The 16846-nt window shown below is 36.4% G+C and overlaps 1 protein-coding gene across 1 annotated transcript in view; it reads left to right on the plus strand.

The window, feature by feature from the left end:
- The first annotated feature begins 1368 nt into the window (after positions 1–1368).
- The window catches only part of CPNE3 (copine 3), a 52676-nt gene continuing 37198 nt past the window's right edge, over positions 1369–16846 (plus strand). Inside the window, exon 1 of the mRNA XM_003760234.4 lies at positions 1369–1493. The gene's annotated coding sequence lies outside the window, so the exon portion shown is untranslated. The remainder of the gene's footprint in view (positions 1494–16846) is intronic.

A 16846-nucleotide genomic window follows, 5' to 3' on the forward strand; every position in this document is an offset into this window, starting at 1 on the left:
CTTGCATGTAAATCATGATTTGGGATTAAACTGTAGTTCACTTAGAACCATCCCTATTCTTAGAGGAGATAATGTATTAGTGAATTATTAATAAGAAAAGACTATCTCCTGAAACCTTCAAGGCAAACCCAATGTGAATAATAACAGATAAAACAAGATGTGAGTAAACTAGGGTTGCCTGCTACCTTTAGAAGCATAAAGACAGGGTTCCTCTAAAAAAACTGCATGGAGGTAGAGGGAGGAGGAATTCTTGTGATTCAGAGGAAATCTATGCTTTTCACATTTATCTGTTTATTTTCCTGATTTCTCTTTACTACTTTCCTTTTCCCAGGTTTCCATGTTAGTCTTCTGTTTTGCCTCTGCCTATGGTGTCCATTAAGTAATAAAATCTAGTGCTTTAAGGTTGGCAAAGAACTATGATCTCAACTTATCCTTAAAGCAATCCTGGGAAGTAGGTACTATTGTTATTCCCATTTTATAGATAAAACTGAGGCAAAATGCAAGTCTTTTTTTTAAGTTACTTGCCCAGGGTCACACAACTATTAAGAATATGAGGATGGATTACTAAGGTCGGGTTTAGAGCTGTCTTATCCATTGGGTATATGTAAGTAAATCTATTCTAAATTGCTTTTTTTTTTTTTTTTTTTTTTTTTTTAAGCCAAGAAACTATTAAATTTAATCCTGGGAAGATGGCCTGGAAATAAAAGGTATGTTCACTTTTATAGTATGTATTTCCTTTTCTAGGCTCACTCCTTCATTCGCCAAACATATATTGCTCACTGAGTATTCTCCACTCGGAAAAGGTCCAGTAACAAAAAAAAAAATCTGCTTATCTCTGACGTGTTTATCATGAAGTTTGGAGACATATATATATAAAATAAAAAATCTCCCCCACAAAAGGCATTTGGAAGGCGCTAAATATACGCTTGTTGGATTGAATCTAATCAAATAATACGTGTTGAGATCCTCCTAAAAGATTGCTAGGACAACCAAATCTAACGCAGCGGAACTTTGGGCTCTGGAAGTTTTAGTTTTAGTTTCGCTATCCAGTGGTCTGGAAGAAAACGTGCAGACCAAAACAAAACCTGTCTTAAAAGCGCCAGTATCCAGGCGGACCTCCGTTCCTGCTCCGGGATGCACGTGAAAGTGGCAGAGTGGGACCTACTGGCGGTGCTGAAACCTGGGGGAGGACGGAGGAGGCAAGCCTGCGGCGGAGCCCCGGAGCTGAGGACTCGGAGACCCGAGGGGGCGGCTCCCGGGCTCGGAGCCCCGAGAAGCGGAGCCTTAGGGGCCGGATGGAAGATGGGGCGGAGAGAGGACGGGGCGGGGGCCGCCGGGGCTCAGCGGGGTGGAGCGCGGTCACAACTCCGCCTCTGCTGGTTGGGCTTTTGGTTCCTGTAAACCCTGGGCCTGGGCCGAGGCTAGCGCTGCAGGCTCGCTCCTCTGCTGCATTGCTACCTCTCCCACCCGCGGCCGGTCCCGGATTTGGGGAGGTGAGTCTGGGTGCGAGGGAGCCCCGTAGTCTTCTTGCGGGGGGAGAGGAGGAGAGTAGGTGGGTGAGAGGCCGAGACGAGAGAGACTTTTCCGGGAAGGGAGGGGCCTGCCGTGCCATCCTCCCTTGCCGGGGACCGGACCTCTGCTCCGAGGCCTCTGCTCCCAGTCCTGGTGACTGCCCTGGATTTCGCAGGAGTGGGCGTCCCGGAGGGCTTGCGCGCAGCCCGGTGGTGTCCGTGGGGCGGCAGCAGCGGGCTTCGCCTTGGATGAGCTCCCAGTTAGTTCTGGCTTCTCTGCAGTTGCAAGGTAGAGCTGGCAAGTGCACCAGCCGTCGGAATCCTGGGGCAGAAATCCGCTGCTCCCTGCATCCGAAGCAGGGAGGGCCGAGAGAGGAAGCTGCTCTGGCCGTCGTGCGCTTCGCAGGCTAGGGCTGCCTCGGGAAGGTGAATGACTTACAGGAACTTGTCAAAGTCGCGTGAATATCTGGCATTATTACCCGGGTTTTAGCGTTCAGTTAATGCGCGTGAAAAAGTGCCCGTTCTGAGTGAAGCTGATTTCAGAGAGCTGGATTTGTATATCTTTTACTGCCGCAGACAGTTTTCACCCGGTTTGTTAGCTTATCCGTTTCTCTGATTCCTCCCCAACTTTCATTCAGCTCTTTGGTCCTCCTGTCTGGCAGAAACAGCCGGGGCTGGAGAGGAAAAAGACTTAGGTCAATTTCTGCAATTGTAGGCATTCTAGTGAAAGAGATGGAAGTTGTTAATTAAAGCGGAGCGGGAGATAATGGATTTAGGAAGTCCTGACTTCAAAGCCAGCCTCCGATCCTTATTAGCTGCGTGATCTTGCACAAATGACTTAAAAGTTCCATCTGATCCTCTGTAAAATGGAAAAGTAATAATATCTAACCTTCCACAATTGTGAGAATAAAAGGAAATAATACTTGTGAAATGCTTTGTAAATATGCAGACCTTATTAATATTATTATTTTAATGGGATATAATTAAGAGCGGATAGCAATAAAAAAAAACCCTACTATATTAATATTAGATTAAAAATCCGTTCCGTTTTTATCATAGATTTGAGGTCAACGATCACTTAGCTGGCAGTACCTACTACAGATATAAGAAATATGCCATTCGTGTCAGGCAGACCAGAAGCATAGGTACAAGAAAGAAAGGAACAAGGACGGAAGTAAAGATCCCTCTGTAATTTGTTAGAGGACTATTATTATTAGTAGGATTATAGAGTGACCGTTTTAGCAAATTTCAGTGGCAGTAGAACCAGTTTATCAGTGTCTGATTTCTAAAGTATAAATGGATAAAGGCAGTGAAGAAGCTGAGAAAGGGAAAATGATAATCTTTGTCTTTGAGCCTATTTTTGGATTAACAGTAACATAGAAATCTTTTTTTTTTTTAAATTTCCTGGGACTAATACAGTAAGAAACTTTGCATAAAATAATTGTTTTCCATTTTTCACACAAATTGATGGAAAGCCCAAAACATTCAAATGAATTTTTTACCAATTTTTTTTAAAAGCAACCCGCCACTGTTTTCTTTGTGGCATCTGTGCCAATAAATACTTTACCTCAATTCCCAAGTATTCTCATTTGTGGTGAATGTTGGGAAGTAATGTTTCCATTTCTTGTTTTTTTCTCACTTAGTATTGCCTTCCAGCCCCTAATCCTACTCCCCACAATTTAAAAACTTCTATTTAACTACTATAAATGAAAACATTCATATAAAAGTTTTGTTTTAGACCTGTGATTTCTTCAGGGTGGGAACTCTCATTGTGGAAACACTGTCCAACAATTCAGATATAAGATTGGGACGGTCTTATTACATTGTCTCCCTGTGACATTAGTCTTAACAACAATAGCAACAACCAACATCTATTGTTATTGTGGTTATTCAATTTTCAGCCATATCTGACTCTCCATGACCTCCATTTGAGCTTGGCAAAGACACTAGAATGATTCGCCATTTCCTTTTCCAGCTCATTTTACAGACGAGGAAACTGAGGCAAATAAGGTTAAAGTCACACAGCTAGTAAGTGTCTTGAGGTCAAATTTCAATTTAGGAAGATGTGTCTTATTGAACTTCAGGCCTGGCATTACAGCTGCCCTAACCAACATCTATATAGTGCTTATAAGAACTATATGTCAAAGTCACACAGCTATCAAGTGTCTTGAGGTCAAATTTCAATTTAGGAAAATGTGTCTTATTGAACTTCAGGCTTGGCATTACAGCTGCCCTAACCAACATCTATATAGTGCTTATAAGAACTCCCTCAGACATTATACGGTTGTACAATTATTACTCTAATTTTACAAAAGATGAAACAAAATCTGGGGGGTTAAGTGATTTAAGTGACTTAAGCAGGAATTAAACACAGATGTCTTGATGCCATATATAGAATTTGGTTTTTCTACTGTACTTCTTAATTTCAGTTGGAAAATTGATTAAATGATATTTCATTCTCATCTATTTAAAGAGCCATCACTATTGAAGAAAAGCAATTTCAATTGAATGACTGAAATAAGAATCAATAAAGGACTGATGATAATTCATAAGTGTAGCATAAGATCTTTAACTACTCTGGGAAATTCAAACTTTGGCATCTTATTTAGTCTGCTTTCCATTAATGTTCCTTCATTTTGTTCTCATATTTTATTTTTAGTAATTGCTTTTTTCCCTATATCTCTGCCCTTTCAACATGTCCTTTTGTTACTAAAAAGGGTTACCTAGTTGATGTCCAAATTAATCAGTTTTGCTACTTCATAGATTTAGGTGGTTTTTTAATATTTAATTTTTTATAATTTCATAGATTTTGGTAAATATTGGGATTTTCTGGCTAAAATGCAATATTTTATAAATTTCATTTATTCAGATATTGTCCAAGCTTCTGGTTATATTCACTAAGTCAGTTCTATATGTAAAATTTGGAAATAATTCTGTTGGTATTAACTGACACTTTGTAATAGGTAATTACACTTCCTTAAAAGTTTGAAGAAAATTATAATAGCAGTGGAATTTTTTTCCTTGATGTTATTGTAGCAATAAAAATCCCACAAATATGTAGCATTTAGGAAAAGGACAAACCTTAGATGTTCACGACTTTGTTTAATTCTAAAATGCCAATTAAAAATCAATGAAAATATTAATTCACCTTATTAAAAATTTGAAAAAAAATACTGATAGTCTACTATATACATTTTGCAATGTCCTCTTGCCTAAAGTGAGCGTGGGAAGTAATGTCCAGTTCTTCCTGTACAGTGACTGAAAATCAAATTACAAAAGGTAATTTGCACAATAGTCTTTGCACAATAGTCATCCTAACAACTACTGCTTTAATTTTTGTTAATTTTGTTTGAAGTTCCACTGTATTTTACTTATTTTTAAAAGCTCATGCAACAATAAAAACATAGGAAGTAATCCACCATAAAGATCTATAAACTGCCAATTTTGTTGTCTAGTGACAAGAATGTTTAGGAAGATGTACAAATCAGAATAAAACTATCATTTCAATATTCTTTCATATTAAATTGTTTATATTTGTATGATATTTTATGATTATAAAACACTTTGCATATTTAAAAAATTGAATCCTTCTACCAACCCTGTGAGATTGGTGTTAGAAATATTGTTTTCTCAATTTTCTTAGTAGCACTCCCTTGGGAGCTGTTACCTCAACTCATACTTATATTGGAGGCCTGACATAATACCTTGGGTTTAGTTATCCTTTGCATATGCACTTCTATCACTATAGCTCACAAGCCCCTTCCAACGAAATTGTATTTTTTCCGTAATAGTATTTTATTTTTCCAAATGTACACAGATATTTGTCAACATTCATTTTAGAGATTTTTCTCTGTCCTTTCCTTACCTTCCCTCTTCTCAAGATAATAAGCAATCTGATAAAGGTTAAATATGTACAATTTTTTAAAGCATTTCCATATTTGTCATTTTGTGTAAGAAAAATCAGACCAAAAAGGAAAAATCCGCAAGAAAGAAAACAAAACAAATAAAAAAAAGATGAAAATACTATATGCTACCATCCACATTCAATCTCCATAGTTCTCTCTATGGATACTGCTGGCATTTTCCATCCTGAGTCTTTTGGAATAGACTTGAATCACTACATTGATGAGAAGAGTCAGTCCATCATAGTCTTGTTATTATGTGCAATGTTCTCTTGATTCTGCTCATTTTGCTCAGCATTAGTTCTTGTAAATCTTTCCAAGCTTTTCTGAAATAAGCCTGCTCATCATTTCTTATAGAGCAATAATATTTCATTACATTCATATAACCTAACTTATTCAGCCATTTCTCAACAGATGGATATCCACTCAATTTCTAATTTCTTGTCACCAGAAAAAAGATTGCTACAAACATTTTTGCATGTGGGTCTTTTTCTCCCTTTTATGATCTCTGGGATACAGACCCAGTGGTGACACTACCGGATCAAAGAGTATGCACAGTTTGAGAGCCCTTAGGGTATAGTTTCAAATTGCTTTCCTGAATGGATCATTCAACATTCATTTTTGTAAGATTTTGAATTCCAAAATTTTTTCTCCCTCTGTTTTACCTCCCCCTTCCTTAAGACAGCAAGCAGTCTGATAGAGGTTATACATGTACAATACTTGTAAACATATTTCCATATTTGTTGTATTATACAAGAAAAATCAGATCAAAGGGGAAAAAACCATGAAAAGAAATAGCAAACAAACTTACAAAAAAGTGAAAATACTATACTTTGATCCACATCCAGTCTCCATACTTCTCTCTCTGGTATTTTCCATCCCAAATGAACTTACTTTATTTTATTTTATTTTAATTTATTTACTTTTTAGCTTTTTATTTTCAAAATATATGCAGATAGTTTCAACATTTATCCTTGCAAAACCTTGTGTTTCAAAATTTTTCTTCCTCCCTCCCGCCATCTTCTCCCTTAGACGAAAGTAATCCAATATATATTAAACATATGCAATTCTTCTATATATATTTCCACACTGCATAAGAAAAATCAGATCAAAAAGAAAAAAAAAATTAGAAAGCAAAATGCAAGCAAACAACAAAAAGGAGTGAAAATACTATGTTGTATTCTACACTCAGTTCCCACAGTCCTCTCTCTGGGTACAGATGGCTCTCTTCATCACAAGACCATTGGAACTGGTTTGAATCATTTCATTGTTGAAAAGAGCCATACCCATCAGAATCGATTATTGTATAGTCTTGTTGTCATGTATAATGATCTCCTGGTTCTGCTCATTTCATTTAGCATCAGTTCATATAATTCTCCCCAGGCCTCTCTGAAATCATCCTGTTGGTCGTTTCTTACAGAACAATAATATTCCATTACATTCATATACCAAAACTTATTCAGCCATTCTCCAATTGTTGGGCATCTGCTCAGTTTTCAGTTTCTGGCCACTACAAAAAGGGCAGCCACAAACATTTTGCCCATGTGGGTCCCTTTCCCTCCTTTAAGATCTCTTTGGGATATAAGCCCAGTGGAGACATTTTCAGATTAAAGGGTATGCACAGTTTGAGAGCCCTTTGGGCATAATTCCAAATTGCTCTCCAGAATGGTTGAATCAGTTCACAACAATTAACTTATTTTAAATGGCAATCCAATAGCCACAGTTAGCTCAAAGCAACAGCATTTACTAAGATGGTATAGAAAGAACTATGAAATGTTCCCTCCTAAACCTGAGTTTCAGTTTCTCATGAATACATAAAGCATCAGTGGGAAGAGAAGAAACAGGTTTATAGTTTCTGGTAGTGAGGCACAAGTGATGTGAGCACATGTTGCCCTGGAAATACATACTGTAGTTTCTTAACTAACAGAATCCTCATGCTATCCCCCTCTTCTCTTTTCTGCTGTATGTGTCACTTAGCTAGGTTACATTGGTCTATTTTCTTCCTGATGTCAGTACCTATCTTCCAGGGCTAATTCTTGAACCCAAAATTGGCTCTCTTTTCTGTTGCTAGGAATCCATTCCTTGAAGCTGTTTGACCGCTGCTTCTGTATGTGTCTGTGTTTGAATGTGCCCAGAGTGTATGTCTCTTCTCCCTTCTGAATGCATTTGAAATGTACTTCACACTGCTGACAAAGCAGTGCTGTTACATGCCATCACTGGGGTTTGAGGGTGAGAGCAAAGAAAGAAATCTCTTTCTTTCTTTCCCGGAGAAGTAAAGAGCTGTGACATCTCAAGGTCTGGATTTTTCCTGGACTGCTGGCTCCTTCCTGGACTGCCTCCGTAGCCAAGCTCAGCCAATTTTCAGAAGATAGCAGGGTTAGCTCAAAGCACATGGTTACACTTATTTTAACACCTCTTTATTTACTCTTCATTTTCTGTGTAAGGAAGGGTACCAAATCTCTGCTCTTACATCTAGCTCAGGTAATTGAGAAAATTTATTGATCATTGATTGATTCATTATGCCAGACACATTATGCCATCAACACCATAAATGGTGTTGTCAAAATGACCTTAAATATCCTGTGAAACTATAGTGCTTCCAAGCTGTTTTAATGAAATGCTAGAGGGAATTGCAATTAAAATTGATGGCAGTCTGTTGGCAGAAAATCTTAAAAATATAGATTCCGTTTGGAAAGATTCCTTAGTTGTATAATCCTTATACTAGGTACTTCTTGTTCTCAACATAATTGCTGTAGGGATTAGACCAATGATTTTAGTGGCTCTGGAAATTCCCAGGTGAGGAGACTCCTTAAAAGTGCTTTGTGCACTTATTCAATGATACAAAGCAAGTAGGTGTTACAGGTGGGACTTTCAAGGTCATTTATCTACTAATCCACTCTGCCTCTTGGTATATGAATTTTAATTTAAAGTACTACTAATGAAAAGAAGAGCAGCTAGGCCGAACAGTATTTGGGATGCTTATCTTTGTGAGTTCAAATGCCTTTCAGCCCTAAAGCTATGAGTTTATATATTTAATCCATGAAAATGCCTTACTTTTAAAGTTTAGAATCATAGAGTTGCAGTGCACTTGCAGACCAACTAAATTAAATACTGCACCTGCCTAGATCGAAGGATAGCCAATTTGACAAACATTCAATTTAACAAACTTTTATCAAGCGCCTGTCAGTTAACAAACATTTATTAAGACCTACTATGTGCCAGATACTATGCTGAGTCCTGGGGATACAAAGGAGGGGGGGGAAAGATAGTCCCTGCCTTCATGGAGCTTACAATTTTGGGCTGGTGATGGTGGTTAAGGGAGGTAGTTGTCCTTATAACATATAAAAGAAACTAGAAGGAGAGGAGACACACAATAGGGATTACCCTAGGTCCATGGAATTGAATATGCAGATGGAAATTGGAATGAGCTGGAAAGTCCAGATCCTGCTCTCATGTAAATATATAAATCTGCTCCCTCTGTTCCAGGCTCTGAAGAGGTGATCCTTCTCTCCAAGTTCAGTACCTCTTGGGTTTTTTAATCTCTTCAGGAGCTTACCTCTTAAGTTATCTTCCTTCCCCTGGTATTCCGTATCTTCATATCTCCTCCATCAGTGCTACCTATAAACATGCCCAGGTCCTCCAAAAGCCTTTATTTGGCCCCACTGTTCCTTCAGACTTTCTGTCCCATATCTCTAGGAGTCTTATAATCAGACTCCAAGAAAATAGTCTTTTTAAATCTACTTTCTCTTCTTCCACTTCTCAGTGCATTGTAGTCCGGTTTTTAGCTGTATTCCTCAACTGAAAGTACTCTCTAGGTTACTTTTCTGTGTGTCAGTTTAAAAAAAAAAAAAGATTTAAGATCTTTGTCTTTATATCACAATTCTGTCTGAAGGAAAACATTGGAATTCTCTCTTATAATTAAGAAAAACACTTACTCATTATGTGACCCTACTTGAATTACTTAATCTTTATTTACCTCTGCTTTCTCATCTGTCAAATGGGGCTAATAATAACGAGATAGTGCAGTATATAAAAGCATTGTGCATGGAATCTGGAAGACCTAAATTTAAATCTAACCTCTGTGATCCTGGTCAAGTTGCTTAATCTTGTTTGCCTCAGTTTCCTGTAAAATGCCTGAAGGAAATGGGAAGCCATTAACTGTGCTAAAAAACACCAAATATCCCATTTGATGATCCCATTCATGAAAAGTTCAACATGACTAAAGTGAGAAAACAACAACACAGGGTTGTTGAGAGATAAAATATTTGTAAAGCATTTAGCATAGTTGCTGGCATGTAGTAGACATTATGGAAGTGTTATATATTATTATTATTGTGAATCATTATTATTGATTATGGATTGAAGATTGTAAATCAGAAAGTGTCAGTGCTTTCATGTATGTAAGTGTGCATGCATACATGCATGTGTGTGTGCTTGTGCATGTGTGTGTGAATTAGAGAGGGATGGAGGGAAGGAGGAAGGATAAGAAAAGAGAGGGAGGAAGAGGAGAATGAAGGGGGTGAAAAGCAGAGGGCAAAAAGAAGAAGGTTGGGGTGAGAGTAGTGACCAGTGTTGTAGAGGCTGTCGAGGAATATAATATTTTTTAGGAAAATGACAGGTTTCAGTGATCACCAGAAGATGATAGGACATTGAAAGGAGGAATAATTGGTCTAGGATGATTTGTTATGAAAAGAGTGCTAATTCCACACAACACATAGTGAAAATCCAATTCACTTGCATATCTTGGTACCAGCTTCCTGATGTCATGTTTCTTTTCCAGAATGAAGGACAAATAGCAACAGGAAGACAGAAAGGTAGAGGGACTGGGGAAGGCTAGGTATATGCTCAATGGTGATAAGACCTTGAGAGAGGTAGTTGGGAAAAGTTAATATTCAATCCAGGGCAAATTAGTGAGCAAGTATTTTCTTCTAAATTACAGGGTTAATATTTAGATGGCTAGTTTAAAGATATTAACAGATTGAATATTACCAAGCATTAGAAAAATAGTATAGCTAGAGTTTACCATATTAAAATATTTTCACATATGTTATTTTTTCTTTTTAAATAGTAACTAATGAAAAAAAACCTAATATAATTCAACTACAGAGATTTCAAGATTTGTGCTTGTTGGAAAGTTCAGAGGTTGACATTTATAGTATACTTTCAGCTTCCAGTATAACTGGCTGTAGAACAAATCCTTGTTAGAACGAGTTCTTCTTAGCGTGCCAGGACAAGTTCAGCGAAATTACATGCTATACTTATTCCTTTCTCAACCTCAACTCCAAAACTACAATGAAACCAGATTCTTTTCTATAAATCACAACCTACACTTGCAAATTCTCTAGAGTCTCCAGCTAGTGAGACTTTTTTTTTTTTTAAAGATGTATTTCAAATCATTTGTGTTTCTATCACTATGCAAAAATTCAAACATTGTGGAGTTACTAAATGTTACACCTTTATCATTTTGGCCAATTGTTTTCATTTTAACAACTTGATTTCTGTATAACCAATCATTAAATAACTGAAATCTAGAAGCACTTAAAGAGAACAAAGAGGAAAGTTTTCTGATCTCAGCTAGGTTGGAATAATGACATTGTCCAGCAGTGAAGTGTCATAGTAAGGCAGCTAAATGGTGCAGTGGATAGAGTGCTGGCCCTGGGTTTTGGGAGAACTAGGGGACCTCCAGACACTTACCATCTGTGTAACTCTGAGCAAGTCACCTAACAGTTTGCCCAGTTCCTCTAATGTAAAATGAACTAGAGAAGGAATTGGCAAACCATTCCAGTGTCTTTGCTAAGAAGGAAACCCCATGGACCGTATTAAAATGATAAAAATATATGACACCAGAAGATAAGCCCTTCAAGTTGAAAAGTGTCCAATTCATTCAAGGAAGAATGAAGTGGCTGGGCCAAAGACAAAAGAAAGCTCAGATGTGGATGTATCTGGTGACAAAAAGTGTTACATAGGAACTTGGAATGTAAAATCCATGAAGGAGAGGGCAGGATTAAACAACATTTTGTGTGTCAGTGGACTTAAATGGACAGGAATGGGTGAATTTAATTCAGAAGATTATTATATATATTAATCAGGGCAAGAATCCCTATAGTCAATAAAAGAGTGAGAAAAGTAATACTTAATGATATGTACAAAATGGTGGCAGGTGGAATCCGAGGTAAACTATTCAACTTTATAAGTCCTTGCTTTAACTACTATTGCCAGAGTCAAAATTTGACCAGTTCTATGAAGAGTTACATCTAGAAATACTGCCAACAGTTCCGATGAAGAGAGCCATCTACACCCAGAGAGAGGACTGAGGGAACTGAGTGTGGATCACAACATAATATTTTCACTCTTTTTGTTATTGTTTGCTTGTATTTTGTTTTCTTTCTCATTTTTTCTTTTTCATTTGATTTTTCTTGTTCATCATGATATTTGTAGAAATATGTTTAGCAGAATTGCACATGTTTAACATATAGTGGATTACTTGCCATCTAAGGGTAGGGGTGAGGGGAAGAGAGGGAAAAAATTTAGAACACAAGGTTTTGTAAGGGTGAATGTTGAAAATTATTCATGCATGTATTTTGAAAATAAAATATTTAATTAAAAAAATGCCAAAAAATGTCATGTTCATTCTAGGGCATTGAATGCAAAAGTCAGAAATTAAAAGACAATTAGAATAATAGGCAGATTTGGCCCTGAAGTACAAAATGAAACAGAGCAGAGCCCCATGGAGTTTTGTCAAGATAGTTTGTTGGTGGTCATAGCAAACATTTTTTGCCCCCTTAACTCAAAAGATAACTCTACACACAGACATCATTGTAATCAATATAGAAATCAGATTGATTATATATCTTGCAGCCAGAGATAGAAAAGCTCTATATAATAAGTTAAAATAAGACCTGAAGCCGACTGTGGCTCAAATCATGTGCTTCTTACTGCTAAATTCAGATTTAAATTGAAAGTAGGAAAAACTATCAGATTGTAGAGGTATGCTTTGAATAATATCTCTTATGAAGATGAAGTAGAAATGGTGAGTATGTTTAAGGGATTCTATCTGGCAGATAGAATGCCTGAAGAGCTGTGGATAGAAGCTTGTAATATAATACAAGAAAAAGTGACAAAAAACATGTCATAGGAAAAGAAGGGCAAGGAAGCAAAATAGCTGTCTGATGAGGTTTTACAAATAATCAAGGAAAATATTTGATCCAGTAATATGAAGTTAGAATTGAACATGGAACAATTGATTAGGATTAGAAAACAGGTACTGCACAGCCAGATGTTGTCACTTTATTTAACTTATCTTCAAAGCCCATCATTGCAAAATGGTCTAATCAAAAGCTAGATTAAAGTTGCTAGGAGAAATATCAGCAATCTCAAATAAGCATTAGATACCACTTTAATAGCAGAAAGTGCAGAATTAAGAAGCCTTTTGATGAGGATGAAAGAGGAGTGTAAAAGTTGGTTGAAGCTTAACATCAGAGAAATGAAGATCTTGGGAACTAGTCCTGTCAGGCAACTAGAGAAGAAATGGAAGTATTTTCAATTTTATATACTTGGACTCAAAGATCATTGCAGATGACAACTGCAGCTAAGAAATTAATAGGCTCTTGTTTCTTGGAAGGAAAGCAAATTTGGACTCCATACTAAAAAGTGGATTCATCTCCTTGCCAACAAAAATCAAAGGTATGTTTTCATCAGAGATGAACCTATAAAAAAAGCTGAGTGCTTCAGAAACAATGCTTTTGAATTATATTAAGAGAAGATTTTTGAAACTCCTTTGAGCAACAAAGAGATCAAATCAGTCAATATTTAAAGAAATTCATTTAGACTGTTTGAAGGTCAAATACTGAATCAGCTGAAGTTTACTTTGACCACATAATGAAAAGATGGGAATCATTGGAAAAGATCCTAATGTTGGGAAAAAGATTGAAGGCAAAAAGAAAAGGGGATGGCAAAGAATGAGATGCATAGAAAGTATCATAGAAGCAGTGAACATGGGTTTGGACAGATTTTGGGAAGTAGTGGAGGATAGAAGGCCCTGATATTTTATATAGTCCATGGGATCAGGAAGAGTTGAAAAAGACTCAGTGACTGAACAACCACTAATATTTCAATAGTTGTATAGTTCCATCCTTCTAGGAAGTTCTGAGTACCCTATTATTAGTTCTCTAATACTTTCAATGATAAATGATAAATGGTTTCATTAACAAACTTAGAGCCAACTTGCCTAGGGATACTAAATTTAATTTGTAGTAGGACTTGATTTAGAATGATGGAGTTGCTTATTATTTATGCTTTTTATATTCTGCTGTATTGCCTCATTCTTAGTTCAAGATCTGCTCTTTAATCTATATTCCCTCTCTTCATTTCAATTATTTCTCTACTTCATTTTTCTATTGGGTTCTTAAATGCTATGTGTGTATGTATATGTATATGTATGTATATGTATATACACACACAGAGATGGATTATATATTTAGGAACAGACTTACTAAATTCAGAAAGGATCATCTCCACATTGGCCATAGGTTATTAAGGAAGGAATTGTTTTGGATTTGATTAGACAGACATACTAATTTTCTGGCTTTCAAACTTCATCCCTACTTTCAATTGTTATTAGAAATGAGTTCAGGGAATGGATCAAATATGAGGAAAGCTTATCTCCCCAATCTGATAACTGAAAGTCAGTAGACACAGTTTCTTAAGTGAGAGGTCCTGCAGTGTAATGGATTGCCTACTAAACTTGGGCAAAGGAAATTCTGAGCTCAAATTCCACCTTGACACAGGACAAATTACTTAAGTTTTCTGAGTTTAATTTTATCTTTTATAAAATGAAGGCAATTTCCTGTAGTAGCTATCTCAAAAGACTATTAGGGAATTTAAATGAGATAACAAATATAAAACATGTTCTAAATCTTAAGTATAGGTAATTTTAATTGTTATTGTCATTTTTCTTTGTAACTTAACTATGTTAAAGGAATAGCAGAATAAAGCACCGCTCGGGCTCAATCTGCAGTTACTAATAATTATAGTATGTAAAATTCATATGATGCTTTGTAAGACTCTTTATGTATATTATTATTTCATTTGATCTTCACAGTAACTTTGTGAGGTAGGTGTTATGATGATTCTCATTTTATAGAAAAAGAAAGGGAGATACAGAACAGTGAAATGGTTTGTATTGGATCACTTAGTGAGTAATTTTTGAGGCAGGTCTTCCTTAATTCAAGTCCAGTACTTTATCTACTATCTCACCTAACTATAATCAGGGTACATTATTCACGGCTAAATTTTCCAAAATGTGACTATCAAGGTCTTTCATACCAGTACTGAGGCTGGTCTATTGGTCTCAAAGTAAGATTATTTTAATTGACTCCGTACTTGAAGGCAGTCTCTTAGAAAGTCTTGGCTAGGAACATATATGGAATTTTTAAAGGAATGGGCTTAAAAGATTTCTATTATGAAACAAGGCCAAAAACTTCTAGGATTTATAAGCACCACATGAGATTAACCTGGGAATTTCTCCCATTCCCTGTATGGTTGTAGATTATAAAGTAGAAGCTAAGTAAAAGTCATCTGGCCAAACTCCCCTCATTTTATAGGGAAATTGAAGCCTTGAAAACTCTAGGTAGCAAATGGCAGAGTCAGAATTTGGATCCACAATTTCTCACTATAAACCCAGTGTTTTTTTGTTGGTGTTTGTTAACTATGCCTTTGCTTTTCTTGATTAATTCAGAAGCAATTTCAGAATAGGAAGGGACTTCACAGGCTCTTTATACACCTGACCAAGAATACCCTTTATACTGTACCCCTCAAAGTGATCCTCCAAGGACCATTTGTTCAAATGAAGATTAACTACTCTTTGCTACTGTTGGCTGCTACAGCAACTACAAGCTGGTTAGTAATTTCTCTTCCTGATCTAGGGCTTTGACTTGAAAAAGAAGTTCTTAGACTTCCTGTCTTTCAGTAAATAAATGGCCAAAAAAGAAAAAGAATGACAGAAATTGGCTCATTAAAAAAATAGATAGAACCGTGAATTAAGTTTTACCCCTAATTCTCCAGCAATACTGTTATCTAATATTGAGGAACACTTCATTGTCTTTTTTCCCTTAGAAGAATGGGAATGAGGCATTTTCTACCAGTTATTTAAATGTTTCTAGATTCTCATGCTACTCCATGTGAAACTTAAGTTAGTGTGATGCTGTTGCTAAGATTTGGATTTGCAAAAGTAAAAATTTAAAGAGAAATGTTTCTTTTGTTAGGGAATTGGGGTTAAATGACTTGCTCAGGATCATAGCTAATAAGTGTTAAATGGCTGAGGCCATATTTGAACTCGGGTCCTTCTGACTCTAGGGTTAGTACTCTATCTACTGCACCATCTACCTACCCCTGAGAAATATTTTTTAATGAACTAAATTATCTAAAAATGAGAAGCATTTATAACTCTAACTTTACTTTTTCTCATACAACACAATGAACAAATCTGGTGATTTTTTGTGATTCTATTTTCTGATTCAAATTAACCTTCAAAGTTCATTCATTTGTTTTGGGAGTACATATACACACACACACACACATGGACACATATATTTGCATATACACATTGTAATGCCAGAGAAAATGAGGCAAGATAGAGATTAGAGAACAATTTAATATTTTATTTGAAAGGGAGATACTGGAACCAAATGGATCCATGGTTTGGTCCCAGGGCAGATTCCTTTATAGGGAACAACAACAATGACATAATAGGGGAGGTACCTAGAGGCTCCTGATTTTCTAATGACATCTAAAATGGATAAAGACTTTTATCCCATCAAACAATTTGAGGGAATGATTATAGCCTGAGGCAGAGCAACTGAATAGAACAATTGGGGAAACTGGGTCAGGACATTAAAAGGGAACTGTGACACAATGAAGACAAATAATAATAATCTATACACCAAACTAAATCTCTTGAAAGAGTGCCTTCCACTGAATACCTCCACTTATTTCCTTACTATATAGTTATTTCCTTAACCCTTTGTAATCAGACTTCCAATGTCAGCAACTTACCTAAAAGCATTTTTATTCAAATCCTCCTTATTCTTTCTGCAGCATTTGACACTGTTAACTACTCTCTTTCCGGTTAGGCTCTTTTTTTGGCTTTGAGTTGCTTTTTTGTTCTGGTTCTCTTCCATGTTAGACTGCATCTGCCTCACTTTATAATCTATCATTGCTTAGGAATATATTTTTTGGTTGCTTATATTTTGTAAGATATTGTGGGGGTGGGGGTTAGGTTTTAAAAAATGTATTTGTTCATTAATTTTACCCATACTCTCTCCCAAGTTGGGACAATTTACTTTTTATCCTGTACAATTTTCATTTAGGATTTCTTTAAACAGAGCTCTAGAAAAACAAGCTTTTTATTTTATTTTTTTTTATTATTATAGCTTT

This window comes from Sarcophilus harrisii, chromosome 1, assembly GCF_902635505.1.
Source record: "Sarcophilus harrisii chromosome 1, mSarHar1.11, whole genome shotgun sequence".
In the NCBI taxonomy this organism is placed as follows: domain Eukaryota; kingdom Metazoa; phylum Chordata; class Mammalia; order Dasyuromorphia; family Dasyuridae; genus Sarcophilus; species Sarcophilus harrisii.